Below are 22,160 nucleotides of genomic sequence, written 5' to 3'. Positions count from 1 at the left end.
CATTTTACAGATGAGGTAACTGAGGCCCAGTGAAGTTAATTAACTTGCCCAAAGTCACACAGCTGACAAATGGTGGAGCCGGGATTATAACCCACGACCTCTGACTCCCAAGCCCATGCTCTTTCCACTAAACCACGCTGCTTTCTCTCTCTTACTCCCTCTTACTCAGATTTACTCAGACTAGGAGCTACATATGGGACCTTATTATTTTGAATCTACCCCAGTGCTTGGTGCATTGCTTGGCACATAGTAAGGGATGAAATAATACTCATCATCATCGTTGGTATTTATTGCTTACTAAGTGCAGAGAACTGTGTTAGGCGTTTGGAAGAGTACAATGCAACACAATTGGTAAACACATTCTCTGCTAACAAGGAACCTACAGTCCAGAGAGAAAGCTTCCAGTCTAAAACTTCCAGGCTGGAACTGAAAGTCCTTTCCTCTCCCATCGATGGCAGCCAACACTCTCTAGACTTTAGCCAGGAGGTAGAAGTCTGGGAAAGATGATTTATGACGGTCAATTCCAATATTTTGACTTCAGGCCCTCCAACTCCAGCTCCCTGTTCTTTTCACCTGAAAGAGCTGCACACCCTCTTTTCTTAATTTTTTTCAGTTTAACATTCTAATCTGTGACCATTCTGGAATAGTGGACGTCCAGAGCAGGGAGCGACCACAATACCTCTCTTGTACCAAGCCCTCGGGATCCAAACAGGTGAATGTCTAAATGGGTTTGCCCAACCTCTAAGGGTATAGAGAGGGGAGGCAGAATCTCTTCTGATTAGGAGGAGGCGGTTTCAAATCCCAGCTCTGCCACTTGTCTGTTGTATGAACTTTGGCACGTTGTTTTACTTCTGTGTACCTCAGTTCCCTCATTTACGAAATGGGGATTCAATAACTTTAAATAATAAAATAATGATGCCATTTGTTAAGTGCTTACTATGTGCCAAGCACTGTTCTAAGCACTGGGGTAGATACAGAGTAAGCAGGTTGTTCCGTGTGGGGCTCACAATTTTAATCCCCATTTTTCAAATGAGGTATCTGAGGCACAGAGAAGTGAAGTGATTGCCCAAGGTCACACAGCAGGCAAGGGGCAGAGCTGGGATTAGAACCCACGTCCTCTGACATCTAAGCCCGTGCTCTTTCCACTAGGCCATGCTGCTTTCTCCCTCTTACTCAGACTATGAGCCACACATGAGACCTTACTATTTTGAATCTACCCCAGTGCTTGGTGAATTGCTTGGCACATAGTAAGCGCCTAACAAGTACCACAATTACTATTATTAGTCACCCCTACTACCTGGAGAGCCTGGATCTCCAAGGCCATGCCAATGCAGCCTCTGCTCCTCACCCACCTCTCACTCACACCACCTCCCATCTTTCTGAGCAGAGCCCTCCGGTCATAGACCTTTGACCTTGGCAGCAAGGCCTCACCAGCCAAAACCAATTCCATAACTGGTCCAGGTACCCACTGTTTAGTTTTTATGGTATTTGTTATGTCTTTACTATGTGCTAGGCACTTTACTAAATACAGGGATGGATACAAGTTAATCAGTTTGGACACAATCTCTGTACCACTCGAGGATCACAGTCTAGGTCAGACAGAGGAGGATTCAATCCCCAAATTGCAGATGAGGAAACTGAGGTACTGAGAAATTAGATGACTTGCCCTAGGTCACTCAGCAGAAAAGTGGCAGAGATGAGATTAGAAACCAGGTTCTCTAACTCCCAGACCCACACTCTTTCCCTAGGCTATGCTGCTACTTGACATTCAAGATGGAGCACCGGAGAAGGTAGGGCAGGCACACTCCTTGGAATCTGATTTGGAGATTGAAATTTATCTTGGAACAGGCGACGTGGGGTTCTTCCAGAAACAGTTAGAGGCAGGGGTAAGGGCACAGGCTTTCTGAAGTGCCTGGAGGGGGGTCCCAACCTCCACAAATCACCCAGTGGCACCCTGGAACATTTGCCTGAATGATGGATACTCAAACCGTCCCCTTGGTTTGACCCGGCACTCTGTTCTGAGTTTGAGAGCGGGGCAGAGCAGGGTATCTGTGTGGATATGAGAGGCAAGGGGACATGAAAATGGTTTTTCGGTTTTTTTAGGTTCTGCACTCACCAGGAAACGTGCAGTGTCGGGTTTGTCTGGGCTGTGCTGATCTGGGTTAACCTCCTTTCCTCTACAGCTTAAAGATGCTCACTGCGGGGAGGGGTCAGTCTCCATATAGCCCTCAGACTCAGTTCTCCTGGTGTTCAAGAGGATCTGAGGGACAAGAAAAAGGGGGCTGCCGGTGAGACTCAAGACAGATCCGTTGGTCCCATAAGAATGTTTGGTTCCAGGGCAGTGAGGCCAAGGCCTCTAGGAAAGAGACTTTATTGTTCCCTCCCAGGCTGGGGGAGAGGGACTTATGGAGGTCCGGATAGGAAGGACAGAGCTGAGGATGCCAGTGAACATCTTTGGGGAGTCCGGTGATTCTGTCCCCATGGAGATAAAAAAAATTGGTATTAACTGAAGGTTGTAGAGAGATGCTGAGGGCTGTGGAGAGAGGCTCTTAAAGCAGAAACAGGCCTGGAATACATTTTTGATTATAGATCCACTGGGGAAGGAACCACCACTTAACAAAGCATCTTAGAGGCATGGTCTTCTCTGCTATTTTCACTGTAGTCCCAACTGTGCTTGTACAACTCACCTGAGATATTTGATTGTGAATTTTGCCTGTGCACGTGTACAATGACATAAATGTTGGGGCCAAATAGTGGTTATAATTGCATCAACAGTAGTAACTGTAGCCACAGAATTTATTAATTCATTCATTCAATTGTATTTATTGATCGCTTACTGTGTGCAAAGCATTGTACTAAGTGCTTGGGAGAGCTCAATATAGCAATTGACACATTCCCTGCCCACAACGAGTAATTGTATTAACTAAGTGCCCACTGAGTATAATACACTTTACTAAGTTCTTGGGGGAATACAACAGAATTCACAGACTCGTTGCCTGCCCACAGTGAGCTTACAGTCTAGTAGCAATCATGGCATTTAGTGAGTGCCCACTGCCTTCAACACTGGGGTATTTACAAATCGATCAGGCTGGATACAGTCCCTGTCCCACATGACACTCACAGTCTGTAAGTAGGAGGGAGAAGAATTACTGAACCCCCATTTTGCTGTTGAGGAAACTGAAGCCCAAACAAGTTAAGTCACGCGCCCAAGGTCACACAATAGGCAAGAGGTGGATCTGGATTTGGAATTCAGGTCCTTCTGACTCTCAGGGCCATGCTCTATTCAATAGGCCACTCTTTTTCTCTGTGGAAGCAACTTCCCACTGACAACAATTTCAAAAAAAAAGTTCAGGCCATGTTTCCCCTCCCCTCAAGAACTCCAAAGTTTGCCCATCCACATTCGCATCAAACAGAAACTCCCCACCATTGGGTTTGAAGCACTAACTCACCTCTCGCATCCTACCTCACCTCGCTGCTCTCATACTACAACCCAGCCCACACACTGCGGTCCTCTAATATCAACCTTCTCACTGTACATCAAACTCAATTATCTCATTGCTGACCTGTTGCCCACTTCCTGCCTCTGGCATGGAATGCCTTCCTTCCTCATATCAGACAATTACTCTTCCCACTTTCAATGCCTTATTGAAGGCACATGTCCTCCAAGAAGCCTTCTCTGACTAAGCCATTTTTCGTTTTCTTCAACTCCCTTCTGCATCATCCTGACTTTGTCCCTTTATTCACCCCCCAAGCCAGCCCCACAGCAATTCTGTACATATCTATAATTTATTTATTTATATCAATGTTGGTCTCCCCCTCTAGACTGTAAGATCTTTGTGGGCAAGGAATGTGTCTGTTGTACTCTCCCAAGTGCTTGTCACAGTGCTTTACACGTAGTAAGTGCTCAATAAATACGATTGATTGACTGACATGAGACCAATAATGTCAGTTTGGAATAGGGAAGATTGGTTTCAATTTCAACTAATATTGATTATTCTAGCATTCTAGATCTTTTTTCTTTCTCCTTCTTTGTACCTGTGGGTATATGTATATTCAAATTTATTATCCAGTGGCATTTACTGAACACCTACTGAGTGCCTATTGAGTACTTTGTGCTACAAGAGTACCAGGAGAATACAAAATGTACTGTATTGTTACTATAATATTATTGTTCTCACTACTGCTACTGCTATTACTAAACTACTCCTACTGCTACTATTACTGTTACTTCTGTTACTACAACTATCACTTTACTACTACTGAAATTGCTACTAGTAGTACTTCTCTGTGCCTTAGTTACCTTACCTGTAAAAATCACTTCACTTTTCTTTGTCTCAGTTACCTTATCTGTAAAATGGGGATTAAGACTGTGAGCCTGAGGTAGGACCCAGACTGCGTTCAATCTGATTTCTTTGTGTCTATCACAACACTTAGTACAGTGTCTGGCACATAGTAAATACTAGTAAACATAGTAAACATCCCATCGAATACTAATTGCCAACGTCTCTCGATGATGCCATCACCTGCTTATCTTACTGCCATCGTATGTTAATTAACTGCTGTCTGCGATGTCACCATCTGCTTATTTTTTTGCCATCACATAGTAGTTGTTATCTGCTCTCTGTAACATCATCATCTGCCTATTTGATTATTGCCATAGCATGTTAATTGTTAACTACCCTCTATGATGCCATCACCTACTTATATCATTGCTACTGTGTTATTGCGTCTGCATTTCAATTGTTAACCTCCCGCTGTGCTGTCACTTACCTTGCTGACTTCACCATGAACTATCACTTCCCTTGCTCCCAACTGGCATTCCCATTCCTCACCTTCCCCTTCCCCTCTCCCACCCAGCTTTTTCCCTCCCTTTTCCCCCCACCCCTCCCCCTCATCCCCTATCCAGGATCCCCCTGTACCAGCTCCAACACTCAGCTCCTCCCTCCCAGCTCCCTCCCTTCCCTCCTCCCCACCCCGACCCCATCCCAGTTCTCCTTTCTCATTGCCACCCTTCTTCCCACTCTCCCCGGCTAGGCCCCCGCCAACTCATCCCAATCCAAACCCTCCCCACCCCTTGCACCCTTCCCCCTCCCTCCACAGCTGCTGCCAAGTGTGGCTTCTGGAACACATGCTCTGTTATAGATAAACTCCCTTTCATCCTTTACCTATTCCTTTCCAACTATCTGCTCCTCCTCGCCCTAACTGAAACATGGCTGTCTCCGGATGACACAGTCTCTTCTGCTGCTCTGTCCAGTGGAGGCCTCCTCTTCTCCCACTCCCCCAGACTCACCGGAAAAGGAGGAGGTGTCGGATTCCTTCTCACCCCGCAATGTCGCTTTCGCACTATCCCTCCTCCCCCTTACCTTTCCTTCCCTTCCTTTGAAGCCCACATTATCTGCCCCTACCACCCCCTCCAGATTCTTGTAGCCGTCATCTACCGCCCCCCCCGGCCCCACCTCCAACTTCTTTAACGATTTTGACCCCTTCCTCACTTTCCTTCTCTCCTTTTCCGTTCCCACTCTGATCCACGGAGACTTCAACGTCCACATGGATATCCCTGGTGACTCCTCTGCCGCCCGCATTCTATCTCTCCTTGGCGCTGCCAACCTCTTGCTCCACCCCACCTCGCCCGCTCACCAACTTGGTCACACCCTCGACCTCATTATCTCCTACCGCTGCACTGTCTCCACCCTCACCAACTCTGAAGTCCCTCTCTCTGATCATAACCTTCTCATCTGCCTCGTCACTCACACTCTTCTCTCCTGTAAATCTATGTTGCTACCTCACAGAGACCTCCGCTCTCTCGACCCCATTGGTGACTTCAAAGATCACCAGTGATCCATTTTTCTGAGCGCCTCACACCCCAACTTGCCTCCCTTTCCTCTCTACCCAATCTTGATGATCAGATTACTGCTCTCAACTCTACCATCTCTACCCATCTCGACTCCTCGCTCCCCTTTCCCTTCACCTCTCTCATACCACTAACCCACAGCTCTGGATCAATGCCACTGTCCTCCTTCTTTGCTCTTATGCTCGAGCTCCTGAACGCTACTAGCGAAAGTCTAAGCACCATGCCAACCTCGTTCACTTCAGCTTTATCCTTTTCTGCTTTAATTCTGCCCTCTCCTCTGCCAGACAAAACTATTTCTCCTTCCTTATTCACACCCATTCCCATCATCCCCGTCAGCTCTTCCATACATTCAATTGCCTTCTCAGGTCCCCGGTTCCTCCCCCTCCTCCTTCCCTCACCCACAACGATCTGGCCTCCTATTTCATTGATAAAATTAAATCCATCAGGTCTGAGCTCCGCAAAGTCACTCCTCCCCCTTCTCCAACCCCCCTGTTCTCAACCCTCTCCGCTACTCTCCCATCCTTCCCAGCAGTATCCTCAGATGAGATCTCCTCCCTCCTCTCAAGTTCTATTCCGGCCACCTGTGCTTCTGACCCCATTTCCTCTTATGAAATCTATCGCTCTGTCCCTCCTCTCCTCCTTAACTTCATTCATTCATTCAATCGTATTTATTGAGCGGTTTACAGTATGCAGAGCACTGTAATAAGCGCGTGGGAAGTACAATTTGTCAACATATAGAGACGGTCCCTACCCACCAGCGGGCTCACAGTGTAGATTCCATCTTCAACCGCTCACTCTCCACTGGTTCCTTCCCCTCTGCCTTCAAACATGCCCACGTCTCCCCCATCCTAAAAAATTCCTCTCTTGACCCCACCTCCCCTTCTAGTTATCACGTTAGGGTCAGACTAAGCATAAATCCTGAAAGCGATTGTAGTACTAATAATATTTATTAAACACTTACTGTGTGCAGGGCACTGAACTAAACACTGGGAGAAAATAAACAGAAGGAATTAGACATGGTTCCATCCCGAGGGGTTGACCACAGTCTAAGATTGCTCGCTACAGGGGAAATCATAGCCGTTTAAGTTACCAAATGATCATCTAGGTTTTTTATGTTGTTTTGTTAGGTTTTATTTTTATAGTAGTTGTTAAGCACTTACTATGTGTCAAGCCCTGGTCTATGCACTGGGTTAGAAACAAGTTCATTAATGGCAGAGAATTGACATTGTTTGTGGTATTAATGGCACCACTTGGAACAGTGCCCAGCACTTAGAAAAATGCTCAGAGCTTAGAGAAATGACTGGCACATACTAAGCGCTTAACAAGTACCATAAAAATAAAAAAAAGAACATTGCAACTATGTTCTAGTCCCTTTGGCTATCTGGAGGAGTGAAGTATTGTAGTAGATAAACCAGGTATGGTAGGAGGGGGCAAGCCCCCTTCTATGAGACTTCAACATCCTCATGGATGTCCCTGATGACTCCTCTACCTCCCGCCTTCTATGTCTCCTTGACGTTGCCAACTTTCGGCTCCACCCCACCTCACCCACTCACCAACCTGGTCACACCCTCGACCTCATCATCTCCTACTGCTGCACTATCTCCACCCTCACCAATTCTGAAATCCCTCTCTAATCATAAGCTTCTCACCTGCCTCCTCACTCACACTCCTCTCCCCTGTAAATCTATATTACCACCTCACAGAAACCTACGATCTCTCGATTCCATCCATCTTTCTGAGCGCCTCACACCCCACCTAGCCTCCCTTTCCTCTCTACCCAATCTTGATGACCAGATTACCGCTCTCAACTCTACCCTCTCTACTCAACTCCACTTGCTCGCTCCCCTTTCCCTTCTCCGCTCTCGTACCACTAACACACAGCCTTGGATCACTGCCACTGTCCGCCTCCTTCATTCCTATGCTCCAGCTGCTGAACGCTGCTGGCGAAAGTCTAAACACCAAGCCAACCTTGTTCACTTCAAGTTTATCCTTTCCTGCCTTAACCGTGCCCTCTCCTCTACCAGGCAAGACTATTTCTCCTCCCCTAAGGACACCAATGCCCATCATCCCCATCAGCTCTTCCATACATTCAAATCCCTTCTCAGGCCCCCTCTTCCTCCCCCTCCTCCATCCCTCACCCCCAACGACCTGGCCTCCTACTTCATTAGTAAAATTAACTCCATCAAGTCTGAGCTCCTCAAAGTCACTCCTCCCCCTTCTCCAACCCCCTTGTTCTCAACCCTCTCTGCTGCTCACCCATCCTTCCCATCACTATCTGCAGAGGAGATCTCCTCGCTCCTCTCAAGTGCTACTCCAACCACCTGTGCTTCTGACCCCATTCCCTCTCATCTCATGAAATCTCTCATCGCTTCCCTCCTCCCCTCCTTAACGTACATCTTCAACCACTCACTCTCCACTGGTTCCCCTCTGCCTTCAAACATGCCCACGTCTCCCCCAACCTAAAAAAATCCCTCTCTTGACCCAACCACCCCTTCTAGTTATCGCCATATCTCCCTCCTACCATTCCTTTCCAAACTCATTGAACGAGTCATCTACACCCGCTGCCTCGAATTCTTCAATGCCAACTCTCTCCTTGACCCCATCCAATCTGGCTTCCGTCCCCTAAACTCCACCGAAACTGCCTTCTCAAAGATCACCAGTGACCTCCTGCTTACCAAATCCAACGGCTTCTACTCTATCCTAATCCTTCTGGACCTCTCAGCTGCCTTCGTCACCGTGGACCACCCCCTTCTCCTCAACACTCTATCCAAACTTGGCTTCACAGACTCCGTCCTCTCAGGGTTCTCCTCTTATCTCTCCGGCTGTTCATTCTCAGTCACCTTTGCGGGCTCCTCCTCCCCCTCCCGTCCCCGTACTGTAAGGGTTCCTCAAGGGTCAGTTCTTCATCCCCTTCTGTTCTCTAAACTCACTCCCTTGGTGAACGCATTCGCTCCCACGGCTTCAACTATCATCTCTACGCTGATGACACCCAAATCTACACCTCTACCCCTGCTCTCTCTCCCTCCCTCCAGGCTCGGGTCTACTCTTGCCTTCAGGACATCTCCATCTGGATGTCTGCCCGCCATCGAAATCTCAGTATGTCTAGGACTGAACCCCTTATCTTCCCCCCCAAACGCTGCCCTCTCCCTGACATTCCTATCACTGTAGACGGCACTACCCTCCTTACCGTTTCACATGCTCGCAACCTTGGTGTCATCCTAGACCCCGCTCTCTCGTTCACCCCTCACATCCAATCCGTCAGCAAAACCTGCCTTTCTCACGTCTGCAACATCGCCAAGATCCGCTCTTTCCTCTCCATCCAAACTGCTACCCTGCTGGATCAATCTTTCATCCTATCCCGATTGGATTAGTGCATTAGTCTCCTCTCTGATCTCCCATTCTCCTGTCTCTACCCACTTCAATCTATACTTCACGCTGCTGCCCGGATCATCTTAGTGCAGAAACGCTCTGGGCAATTTACTCTGCTCCTCAAATATCTCCAGTCGCTAGCAATCAACCTACACATCGGGCAAACTCCTCCCTCTCGGCTTCAAGGCTCTCCATTAACTCGCCCCCTCCTACCTCACCTCCCTTCTTTCCTTCTACATCCCAGCCTGCACCTTCCACTCCTCGGCCGCTAACCTCCTCACTGTACCTCGTTCTCTCCTGTCCTGCCGTCGACCTCCGGCCCACATCCTCCCCTGGGCAGGAATACGCTCCCTCAGCACATCCGCTCCGCTAGCTCTCTTCCTCCCTTCAAATCCTTACTGAGAGCTCACCTCCTCCAGTAGGCCTTCCCAGACTGAGCTCCCTCCTTCCTCTCCCCTTCCTCCCTCTCTCCATCCCCCCTGCCTTACCTCCTTCCCCTCCCCACAGCACCTATATATTTGTATATATGTATATATGCTTGTACATATTTATTACTCTATTTTACTTGTACATATTTATTCTATTTATTTTATTTTGTTAATATGTTTTGTTTTGTTGTCTGTCTCTCCCTTCTAGACTGTGAACCCGCTGTTGGTTAGGGACCATCTTTATATGTTGCCAACGTGCACTTCCCAAGCGCTTAGTAAAGTGCTCCGCACACAGTAAGCGCTCAATAAATACGATTGATTGGATGAACGAAACACTCAACAAATACTATAATTCTTATTATTATCACTACTGTTATTACTGCTATTACTATAACTACTGCTATCACTGCTGCTACTGTTTTCTGCTATAATTACTGCTACTACTACTGCTAGTAGTAGGATAAGGCTGGCCTCCATCTATTCCTTCACTCCTCCAAGGATAATGAGTCTTAGCCAATGCTCCAAAACTGCTCTACTGTGAAATTTCCATCATTCCATTCACTCTCTCTTTCAATTGCTTTCTCCACCAATTAATGATTACTGTCCCCGGCTTGAGAGCCTGGACATTGATTTTCTGGACAGCTGTCAGGTCCTGTTCAATACGTTCCAAACCCACTAGTACATTACTTCTCAATAGGTGCTCAATAAATACCATTGGTGGATGGATTGATTGTCTAGAACGTTGTTCTCGTTTTCTTGTAGTGATAAGCGGAGTTATTTCCTCCTGAATAGTTGCTCAGTGAATGAGATTGACTTGCTGATTACCTGACTGAGAAGCGAAGAGGATTTTCAGTGCCTGGATAAGTGCTACGCAGTTAGTATTAAGTGGATGGGTAGGGACAACTCTCTGCATATTAGAAGTTCATGGAATTATAACGAAACATTTATGAGACCCCAGAACCCTCCTCACGACGGCCTTCATGCCCGGTTTCTCAAGTTGTAGTTGAGGGGGTTCTGGGTTGGGGGCAACACCGTGTAGAACGCGGACACCAGCAGGTCCAGAGTCGATGGGGAGGCCGAGGGGGGTATTAGGTAGGCAAAGGCGCCTGTAGTGATAAAAAGTGTGAAAACGACCAGGTGGGTGAGGCAGATGGAGAAGGCTTTGGACAACGCATCTGACGACGGCATCCTCAGCACAGCCAAGAAGATGTGAATGTACAAAATGACTACGATTCCAAAGGAGATGAAACCGGAGGAGGCTCCTATGCCAACGCTTATGTTTTCGCCCATATTCTTCCTCAGAACAAGAGATCTTCAATAAGGAGTGGATCACAGAAAAACTGTTGGACCTCGTGGGACACACAGAAAGGCAGGAAGGATACACCAGTGGAGAACAAAACCCCCCGCTGAGACATGAGGTGACCACCATCTTTACACGGGCCCCATAGCGGTCGTAGGACATCGCCTTGAGGACAAACATCTCTGAAGCAGCAAACGGAATCACTAGCAAAACCTGGAAGACACAGCCCTGGATGGAGATATACCTGTTTTAGGACATAGAGGTGAGGTGGGACTTGGGGATGGTGATGGAGATGAGGCAGATGACGAGGATGGAAAGATTCCTGAGGGAGAAGTACATGGGGGTGTGGAGGCACCAGTCGAGGGTGGTGACGGTGACGACGATGTGATTTCCCATCAGGGCCGCCAGATAGACCAGAAGGAACAGCACGGCGTGGACAGGGCTGCAGCTCCCGGATCACCAAGAACCCCAGGAGGATGAATCCGGTCACTGAAGTGTGATTGTTCATCTTCCGGAGCCTTCCATGTTAACTGCTGAGGGAGGAAGAAGAAAGATACCCAAGATCTGTTAATTAGTATATTGCTTTTCAGAATACCCTATTCAAAAGTTTGCGGCGACTTGCAAATTGTGTAGTCACTGTCATGAGAGAAGTGGCTGAAAGATTGAAAAACTGATGATGACGGATGATGGAGGAAAATTAAAGATGGAGAATGGTGGAAGATGGCGGATAAGGGATGGTGGATCGCATTGGACGATGGATATTGCAGGATGAAGGAGAATGATGTCAGACGATGATGGGGAATAATGGAGGATGACAAGATAACAGATGATGATAGATGATGTAAGTTGATGGAGGACGATGGAACATAATAGAGGATGACTGAGGACAGTGGAGAATAATGGGGGATGACAGAAGACGATAAAGAACAATAGATGATGGAGAATAATGGGAGATGACAGGAGGATGGTGAACAATGAGGGATGACAGAGACGGTGGAGAATAATGGAGGATGACAGAGGATAATAGACGACGATGGATGATGGAGGTTGATGGAGCATGATGGAAAATAATGGAGGATGAAGGAGAACAATGGAGGATCATAGCAGATTCTAACTTGGACTGTGAACCCCATATGGGACAGGGACTGTGTCCAACATGATTAGCAATGGGGACTCATGAACTGATATTGGGCAGCAGTTCCTCTTCTATGTAGTTAATGGAGAATGCTTCTAGGCAGAATATGTGTTTTTCCTGCTATCTCCCTGTTCACTCCAACAGGTAAAAGTTAAAATTGGGCCGCATATTAAAGCTTTATGCAAAACTGATTTGGGAGACCTGTCTGGCTTCATCCCAGCTAAACTCAGTTGGCACTGAAGCAACGTTTTTTTTTTTCTCTCAAACTTTCCTGCAGAGCAGGGCAAACATTTAAAGGAACTAGGTCCCTTTAAATGACTGCCAGGTAGTTCTGACTAACTGAGCCTAGAACACCGGGGCCCAGATTCTAGAATGCTCCTTACTCAGGTCTAGGATTTATCCCTAGAGAAGCAGTATGGCTAAGTGGAAAGAGCGCGGGCTTGGGAAACATAGGTCATGGGTTCGAATGTCGGCTCAGCCACTTGTCAGCTGCGTGACTTTGGGCAAGCCACTTCACTTTTCTGTGTCTCAGTGATCTCATCTATAAAATGAGGATGAAATGGGTGTAAAATGTGAGTCCCACGTGAGACAGGAACTGTGTCCAACCCGATTTACTTCCATACACCCCAGCACGTAGCACAGTGCCTAGCACATAGGTAAATGTTTGAAAAGACCACAATTATTATTATTATTATCCATTTCCCCACCACCATTGTAGTGAGGCAGGGTTGCGTGTGGGCCTGGTGCTGCTGAACTGATGCCACTCATCCTTGTTGGAAAATGGGACGGAGACACGGACGCAGGCGGTGCAACACCTTTTCACTACTCTGGGTAGCTCATGGGACTCAATTGACTTGGATCCTCAACCAAAATCCTAGAGATGGTCATTCAAGAAATGCTGCTTAGAGATGACTGTGCCCTAGAAACACACACCAAAGACAACCTGCAGATGATTGCAGACCGTTTTGCTCAATCAGCCTACATCTACACCCAATCAAAGACTTTTTATGGTCACAGGGCTAGATGCCCTCACAGAATTCTGCTACGTAGGTAGCACGCTGACCCACAATGAAATGATAGATAAGGAATTTGAAATTTTAATCGAGGAGGCCAGCCCATCCTTTGGGAGACTGTATTAAACGGAGTGTGGTGGCCATATTGTATTAAGCCCCAGGTGAGAATAGGCTGCAGGCTCGTTGTGGGCAGACAATGTCACTGTTTATTATTGTATTATACTTTGCCAAGTGCTTAGTACAGTACTCTGCACATGGTAAGCACTCAGTAAATACGATTGAATGAAGGAATGAATGCATCTACCCCAGCGCCTAGTTCAGTGCTTGGCACATTGTGAGCTCTTAACAAGTACCATTAAAATATGAAGGGAGAGTATGACAGATGATGAAGGATAAAGGTTGTTGAAGTATCCTTTGTCTCTCCAAACTTTTCCAGCAGTACCTCAGGGAGATCTCCTCTCAAACTCCAACCCCTCTAACTGCGCCTCCAACTCCATCCTTTCACACGTTATAAAATCCCTTGCCCCCTCCTTTCTTCCCCTCCTCACCTTGATCTTTAACAATTCATTTTCCAATGGGTCCTTCCCCACTGCTTTCAATATATTCATTTATCCTCTATCCTTAATCTACACCTACTCCGTTGGAGAGCTGATTGACTACCATGGTATAATAGTAATGCCCCGGCTCCGAACCACTCTTCCGTACTCTGCTTCTTAGTATACGTTCCTAGAATGCTATCTCATCCCTCTGGGCAAGCAGGCCATTTTCCCAGGATATCTATCTGATTGGGAAAAGTTCCCGCTCCACAACCTTGTAGTGTAGCCTTGCTGTGGGTTGCTTATAAGAAGCCCCCTCGTACCGTTTAGCCCTCCCCAGCAGGATGTAGTTATTAACAACTTATGCAAGGTACTGATAGCGAGCTCATAGTCTGTGGCAGCTATGTAACCCCGCCCATAGCGTCGGAGTAGTGTGGTGTGCTGTTCGGGATCCTGCCGCCACCCAGGGCCGGTCTGTGAGTATACTTCCACAAAATGAACCTCTATAAATCAGCAAATTGGTGTGGTCTGCCTCCTTCTTCGGAATACCCGGGTCGTACCGTTACATAGGGATGGAATCAGGCGGGATTTGTCCGAACAGTCCACCAACTCTGTTATATTGTGCTTTCATTCATTCCATTCAATCGTATTTATTCAGTGAATACTTTGTGCAAACTAAGTGCTTGGGAGAGTACAGTATGACCTTGTATCTACCCCAGCGCTTAGTACGCGCTTAACAAATACCATCATCATCATCATCTTTACAGTATAACAATAAACAGATTATATTCCGTACCCACAACGAGCTTAGTAAGTGCTATGCGGACAGTAAGCACTCAATAAATATGTTTGACTGCTATTATTAATCAGTATTTTCAATAATCTTTTAATGGTATTTGTTAACTATGACTACTACTCAGTGTGACTTAATAGAAAGAGCACGGGAGTGGGAATCAGAGGTTGAGGTTTCTAATCCCAGCTCCGCCGTTTATCAGCTGTGTGACTTTGGGCAAGTCACTTAACTTCTCTATGCCTCAATTAACTCATCTGTAAAATGAGGTTTAAGACTGTGAGCCCGGCGTGGGACAACCTGATGACCTTCTATTTATCCCAGCGCTTAGAGCACTGCCTGGCACACAGAAAGCGCTTAACAAACACCATCATCATCATCATCATCATCATCATCATCATCATCATCATCATTACAATATAACAATAAGCAGACATATTCCCTGCCTACAACGAACTTAGTTCAGTTAGTACTGAACGCAGTAAGCACTCAATAAATATGATTTTCAAGCAATCCTTTTTAATGGCATTTGTTAACTCTTACTTCTACTAATACTAATGATAATTATGGGTATTTTTAAGCACTTACTATGTAACAGGCACTGTACTAAACGCTGGGGTAGATGCAAACTAATTGGATTGGACACAGTCCCTTCCCATATGGAACTCACAATCTTAATCCCCATTTTACAGATGAGGCAACTGAGGCACAAAGAAGTTAAGTGACTTGCACAAGGTCACGCACAGTAGACAAGTTTCAGAGCCAGGATGAGAACCCAGATCTTCTGAGTCCCAGGCCAATGCTCTTTCCACTAGGACACACTCCCCCTCAAACATTTTAAATCAATCAATCATTCGATGATGTTTATTGAGTGTTTACTGTGTGCAAAGCACTGTACTAGTCATTTGAGAAAATACAAAACAACAGAGTTGGTAGACACAATCCCTAGCCTCAAGAATCTTACAGGCAAGACTTTTCTGTGTATTCCTGTCCACTTTTAGGGTCTTCAAGGAATCACCACAATCTATCTTGTCATGCAAATAAGCACAAGGTCTGACCAAGGACAATCCACATTGACAGTCATTCACACAGCCAACTCCAATGGAGACCACCCACAAGGGATATGAAAAAGGGAGTCGTGGTATGGAAAAGCTGAGGAGGGGACTGTCTCGGATCGGTTTCGATCTGCAGACAAGTTTTCTCACTGCAGCCTTCACGTCCCTGTTCCTCAGGCTGTAGATGAGGGGGTTCAGGGTGGGAGGCACCACGGTATAGAAGAGGGACCCTACCAGGTCCAGAATAGATGTAGGCTTGGTGATGGTGGTGGAATATTCTAACAGGGCTGGGGAAACGAATAAAGCCACAGTGGAGAGGTGGGGCAGGAAGGTGGAGAAGGCTTTGGCCTGGCCTGCTGTGGACCGCATCCTCAGCACAGCTGAGAAGATGCGTACATAAGATAGTTATGGAGGCAAAGCAGACCGACCCCATAAGCATGTTGAAACCAATGACTCTCAGCTCACTGTGGAAACCCCTGGAGGACGATACTGTCAGGAGCGGAGGAATGTCACAGAAGAATTGATTAATCACTTTGGACCCACAGAAGGGTGTGGAGAAGGACGCAGCCATGTGCAGGAGTCCATTGAAAGCCCCGCCGTGCCAGGAGGCAGCCACCATCTTCCCACAAGTCCTTGGATGCATGATAATGTCATAGCTCAGGGGGCAGCAAATGGCCACGTAGCGGTCGTGGTAATGAGCAAGGCCATTACAGAACTGGCAGCAAATCCTAAGAAAAACACCTGGAGGGCGCAGCCCGGGAAAGAGATGGATCTTTTGTTGGTCAGGGAGTTGAGGATGCACTTGGGGACAATGGTGGAGATGAGACAGAGGTCAAGGACGGACAGGTTCCTTAGGAAGAAGTACATGGGGGTGTGGAGGCGCCGGTCAAGGGCGGTGACTGCGACATCGAGGAGATTCCCTGTCAAGACCTCCAGGTAGAGCAGGAGGAACTGAGCAGCATGGAACAGCTGCAGCTCCCGGATTCAATCCATCACTAAATTCTGTTGGTTCCACTTTCATGACATCGCTAACATCCACCCTTTCCTCTCCACCCAAACTGCTACCAAGTTAATACAATCACTTATTCTATCCCACCTCTATTACTATGTCAGCCTCCTTGCTGACCTCCCAGCCTCCTGCTTCTCCCCACTCCAGTCCATATTTCACTCTGCTGCCTGGATCATTTTTCTACAAAAACGTTCAGGACATGTCACCCCACTCCTCAAAAAACTCCACTTTCACATCAAACAAAAACTCCTCACCATTGGCTTTAAAGCACTCCACCACCTTGCCTCCTCCTACCTCACCTCGCTTCTCTATTATTACAGCCCACACACTTCGCTCCTCTAATGCTAATCTTCTCACTGGGCCCCGATCTCACCTATCTTGCCCCCGACCCCTCTCCTAAATCCTGCTTCTAATCTGGAACTCCCTCCCTCTTCAAATCCAACAGACAATTACTCTCCCCCCTGCTCCGAAGCCTTATTGAAGGTACATCTCCTCTAGGAGACCTTCCCTGACTAAGCTACCCCTTTCCTCTTCTCCCACTCCCTTTTATGTGGCCCTTACTTGCTCTCTTTGTTCATCCCCCCTTCCAACCCTACAGCACTTTGTGTACATATCTGTAATTTATTTATTTATATTTAGGTCTTTCTCCTTCTCTCTAGACTGTAAGCTCCTTGTGAACAGGGAATGTGTCTGTTTATTGTTCTATTGTACTTTCTCAAGCACTTAGTTCAGTGTTCTGCACACAGTATGCACTCAACAAACACTATTGAATGAATGAAAGTTATTATTATTATTGCTATTATTATTTAATTTGTTAAGTGCTTGCTATGTGCCTAGTGCTGTGGCAGTGTAGAAAAGCAATGTAGCCTAGCGGAAAGAGCACGAGCCTGGGGGACAGAGGAACTGGATTCTAATCCTGGCTCTGCCACAAGATAGTTAGGTCAGACATAGTCCCGCTCTTACATGAGGCTCACAGTGTAAGTGTAGGAGGGAGAAAAGGTATTGAATTCCCATTTTACACATAAGGAAACTGAAGCCCGGGGAAGTGAAGTGACTTGCCCCAGGTCACACTGCCAGCACCCAAGTCCCTCTCACTCCCTGGTCCACGACGTTTCCACCAGGCCACACTGCTTCTCATGCATACCTAGAGTGATAACAATAGATTATGGACAATAGATAACACGAATAACTTGTAAGTCCTCCAGTGCTCAGCACAGTGCTTGGAACATAGTAAGCATCTAAAAAATACCATCCCCTCTCAGGGTCGCACCTGGAAATTTTCCAGTACTCTACCAGTCTTGATTATGGGAGGAAGAGTCAAGCAGAAAAATATCTATTCCATACCTAGCTTGGACAGTGGCTAGTGACTAGAAGGCAACCTGCTACAAGTCAAAGCTCCCCTGTGCTGGGCAGCAGCAGTACGGGAGAGCGTCCAGGACGGAGACTCGAGTTTACTGTGCAGCAGGAGGCAATGGTTAGCTAATTCTGTATTTTTATCAAGAAAACTCAACGGATTCACTGCCAGAACGATTGCAGATGGAAGTGGGGCATTCTGGGAGAGACATGTACACGGTATCGCTATGAGTTGGAGACGACTCGCCGGCATAAGACAAGGTAAGAAATACCATTATTCTCAATATTAACACTAAGAAACAGTCCACCGATTAATGGTATTAATTAATTAGTGTGTAGAGCACTATACTAGGCGCTTGGGAAAGTATGATACAACAGAGTTGATAGACATGTTCCCTGTGTACAAGAAGTTTATAGTCTACAGGGAGAACAAACGCAAAGACGAAATGAAGATAAGTATGAAAAGATCTTGGAACATCGATTCCTGAGACCTCACATCTCTAGAAAAATGGCCCTTAGTCACATACACCTGTATGTGACCCAGCATTATGAATATTTTTTGTGATATTTGTTAATGATGATGATAATGGTATTTGTTAAACATTTACTATTTGTCAAACACTGTTCTATGTGCTGGGGTGGATACAAACTAATCAGGTTGGACACAGTCCCTGTCCCACATGGGGCTCACAGTCTTAATCCCCATTTTATAAATGAGGTAACTAATGCCCAGAGGAGATAAGTGACTTGCCCAAGGTCCCACAACAGACCTGAGGTGGAGCTGGGATTAGAATCCAGATTCTTCTGATTCCTAGGCCTGTGCTCTTTCCACTAGGCCAAGCACTTACTGTGTTAAGCACTGTTCTATGTGCTGGAGTAGAAACAAATCAATAAAGCTGGACATAGTCCCTGTCCCACATGGGGCTGACAGTCTCAGCGAGCTCCTCCACCACTTGTCTGCTGCATTACTTTGGGCAAGTTACTTCACTTCACTGTGCCTCAGTTACCTCATTTGTAAAATGAGTATTAAGGCTGTGAGCCCCATATAGGACATGGACCATGTCCAACCTAATTACCTGGTACCTGCCACATTGCTTAGTACAGTTTCTGGCACAAAGTAAGACCTAAACAGATACCATGGGACAAAAACAATGAAAAAAAGTAAAAATGGCTCACTTAGATTAAGGCAGGAAAGGATCTTTTGGCATTAAGTGGTCTACCACAACCACGGTGGTTCGTCCAGCTATTGGGCAGCTCCGGTGAGGCCTGGACATTCAAAAGACTCTGGGTAAAAAGATTGACATTCACGCCCACGCCTGGTCCTACCTCATCCTCGTCCTTACCCCAGGGTATCTTTCTGCTGATCTGGAATTTGGATGGAAACCAGAAATCGAAATGGTGATCCTAAGTTGGCTACGTCACCGGTTTCCCTTAGCAATGCATCTTCTCCGCAGCGGGCCTCAGTTTCCCCATCTGTAGAATGAGCACAGAAGCTGCAGATCCGAGACGGGACATTAAGATCCTACCGCAATGGTGGAATGGAAGGCCGTAAGTCAGGAATCTGCTCTCCCGATCACGAAGAGAGGGAGGGCTGAAACCAAGGGCTATTTCCCTACTTCTTCATTTCAGTAGTGAGGCCTGACTGGGGTCGGAGGTGACATTTTAGGGCAGGTTAACCGGGGCCTCGGGGAATAGGGCAAAAAACAAAACTCTGATTAGACCCAGTAGACATTGCAGTTGGAAACGTCTCTCTGGGGCGATGGGTTTGGGGATTACGGGATGGCGAGGAGGGAGGTGGAGGAGGGAGGTGTTAGTGGCTTTTTGGCATTTTCTTTGGTCCCCAGAGACCCAGGAGGTGAGAGACTCAATTAGGGCAGGGAATCAAATCATAGAATTGCATTGCCTGAAGCAGCCTCAAGGGGTCATTCCTTCATCCCTCTCTAGTGACTTTTTATTGTGCTCAGGGAAGGAAAAATACTGCCGTTCTGGCCTCTGAACTCAACCATGTTAGAACATTCTTTTTTCCTTGACTCCTCTCTTTCATTCAACCCACCTATTCAATTCATCACTAAATCCTGTCAGTCCCACCTTCACAACATCCATAAAATCCACCCTTTCCTGACCACCCAAATGCTACCACCTTAATACAGTCACTCATCCCATCTCACCTGGATTACTGCATCAACCTCCTTGCTGACCTCCCAACCTCCTACCTCTCCCCACTCCAATTCATTCATTCATTCAATCGTATTTATTGAGTGCTTACTGTGTGCAGTGTACTGTACTAAGCGCTTGGGAAGTACAAGTTGGCAATTCACACTTAACTCTTCTGCCCAGATCATTTTTCTACAAAAACGTTCAGTACATATTTCTCCATTCGTCAAGAAACTCCTGGGTTGCTCATCGACCTCTGCATCAAACAAAAACTCCTCATCATTGGCTTTAAAGCACTCCATTACCTTGTCCCCTCCTACCTCACCTTGATACTCTTCTACTACTACCCAGACCACACACTTAGCTCCTCTAATGCCAACTTTCTTACTGTACCTCTATTTCATCTATCTCACCTCTGACATCTTGACCATGTCCTGCCTCTGGCCTGTAATGCTTTTCCTCCTCAAATCCAATTACACCCCCCCCCCCCCCGTCAAAGCCTTATTGAAGGCATATCTCCTACAGGAGGACTTCCCTGATTAAGCCCTCCTTTCCACTTTTCCCACTCCCTTCTGCATTGCCCCGAAATTGCTCCCTTTGTTCTTCCCCCTCCGAGCCCCACGGCACTTGTGTACATATCTGTAATTTATTTGCTTGTACTAATGTCTGTCTACCCCAGCTCTAGAATGTAAACTCTTTGTGGGTTGGGAATATGTCTGTTCATTGTTGTATCGTACTCTCCCAATCATTTAGTACAGTTCTCTGAGCACATTTCTCGGCGAGCTACCCCAGCTCTAGACTGTAAACTCTCTGTGGGTAGGGAATGTGTCTGTTCATTGTTGCATCGTACTCTCCCAATCATTTAGTACAATACTCTGAGCGCAGTAAGTATTCAATAAATATGATTGAATCAATTAATATTCGTTAAGCGCTTACTATGTGCCAAGCACTGAACTAAGCGCTGGGGTAGATACAAGAAAAGCAGCTTCCTAATGGGGCTTACAGTCTAAGTAGGAAGGAGAATGATTATTGAACCTCAATTTTCAGATGAGTGAACTAAGGTCCAGATAAGTTAAGTGATTTGCCTAAGGTCACACAGCAGGCAGGCATATGGTGGAAATGGAATTACAACATAGATCTCTGACTCCCAGGGCAGGGTTCTTTCCACTAGGCCACGCAGGGTCTCTCATAGATCATCATCTCAGTTCTCCCCTCTACTCTTCAGGAAGGACGAGTTTGCTCTCCTGCCATTTGTGGGGGAAGAAGGTCTTTTTCCCCAGAACCCCTCATGTTCTTACCTCTAGTTCCATGTTGGAATAAGTGGACTTCATGTTTAGTTATCCTGGGATTCCCTCCCCTTCATATGCACCAGACCGCCACTCTCTCCACCTTCAAAGCCTTATTAAAAGTGTATCTTCTCCACAAGGTCACCCCCAGATAAAGCCTATATTCCCTGGCTCTCTCTCTCTTGTGCATCACCTATGCACTTGTATCTGTGATGTTTGGGTATTTAATATCTGCCCATCTCCCAATCCCACAACACTTCTGTGCATATCTTTAAATTATACATTATACATTATTTGTTTATATTAATTTCTGTTTCCCCCTCTAGATTCTAAGCTCGTTGTGGACAGGGAACATATTTACCAACTCTGTTGTGTTCTACTGTCCCAAATGTTTAATACAGTGCTCTGCACACAGTAAGCACTCAGTAAATACCATTGATGATGAGGTAGACAGGGAGTGTAAGTGCTCTGGGTGTGAAGGAAATGGAGGTAACAATCCGAGTAATAAAAATAATAATTTATTCATTCATTCAATCATAATTATTGAGAGCTTACTGTGTTCAGAGCACTGTACTAAGCACTTGGAAAGTATAATTCAACAACAAATACAGACAATCTCTGCCCACAGCGGGCTCACAGTCTAGAAGGGGGGAGAGAGCAATCATAATATTGGTATTTGTTAAGCACTCCCTATGTACCAGCCACTGAACTAAATGCTGGGGTAGATACAAGATGATCAGGTCCCATATGGGACTCACAGTGGCAGATGAGTTAACTGAGGCATAGCGAGGATAAGCAACATCCCCAAGGTCATGCAATAGGAACGTGGAGGAGCCAGGATTATAATTCAGGTCCTCTGACTCCCAGGTCCTGGTTCTATC

At 46.5% G+C, this 22,160-nt stretch overlaps 1 pseudogene; it reads right to left on the bottom strand.

Annotated features, from left to right (window-relative positions):
* Positions 1-10,626: 10,626 nt before the first annotated feature.
* LOC119921873 lies at positions 10,627-21,324 on the bottom strand (annotated as a pseudogene).
* Between the last annotated feature and the right edge of the window lie 836 nt (positions 21,325-22,160).

Source organism: Tachyglossus aculeatus, unplaced genomic scaffold, assembly GCF_015852505.1.
Source record: "Tachyglossus aculeatus isolate mTacAcu1 unplaced genomic scaffold, mTacAcu1.pri SUPER_32, whole genome shotgun sequence".
NCBI classification, from domain to species: Eukaryota; Metazoa; Chordata; class Mammalia; order Monotremata; family Tachyglossidae; genus Tachyglossus; species Tachyglossus aculeatus.
Note: the sequence above shows the minus strand (reverse complement) of the source record. Positions and strands in the feature narration are given on the sequence as shown.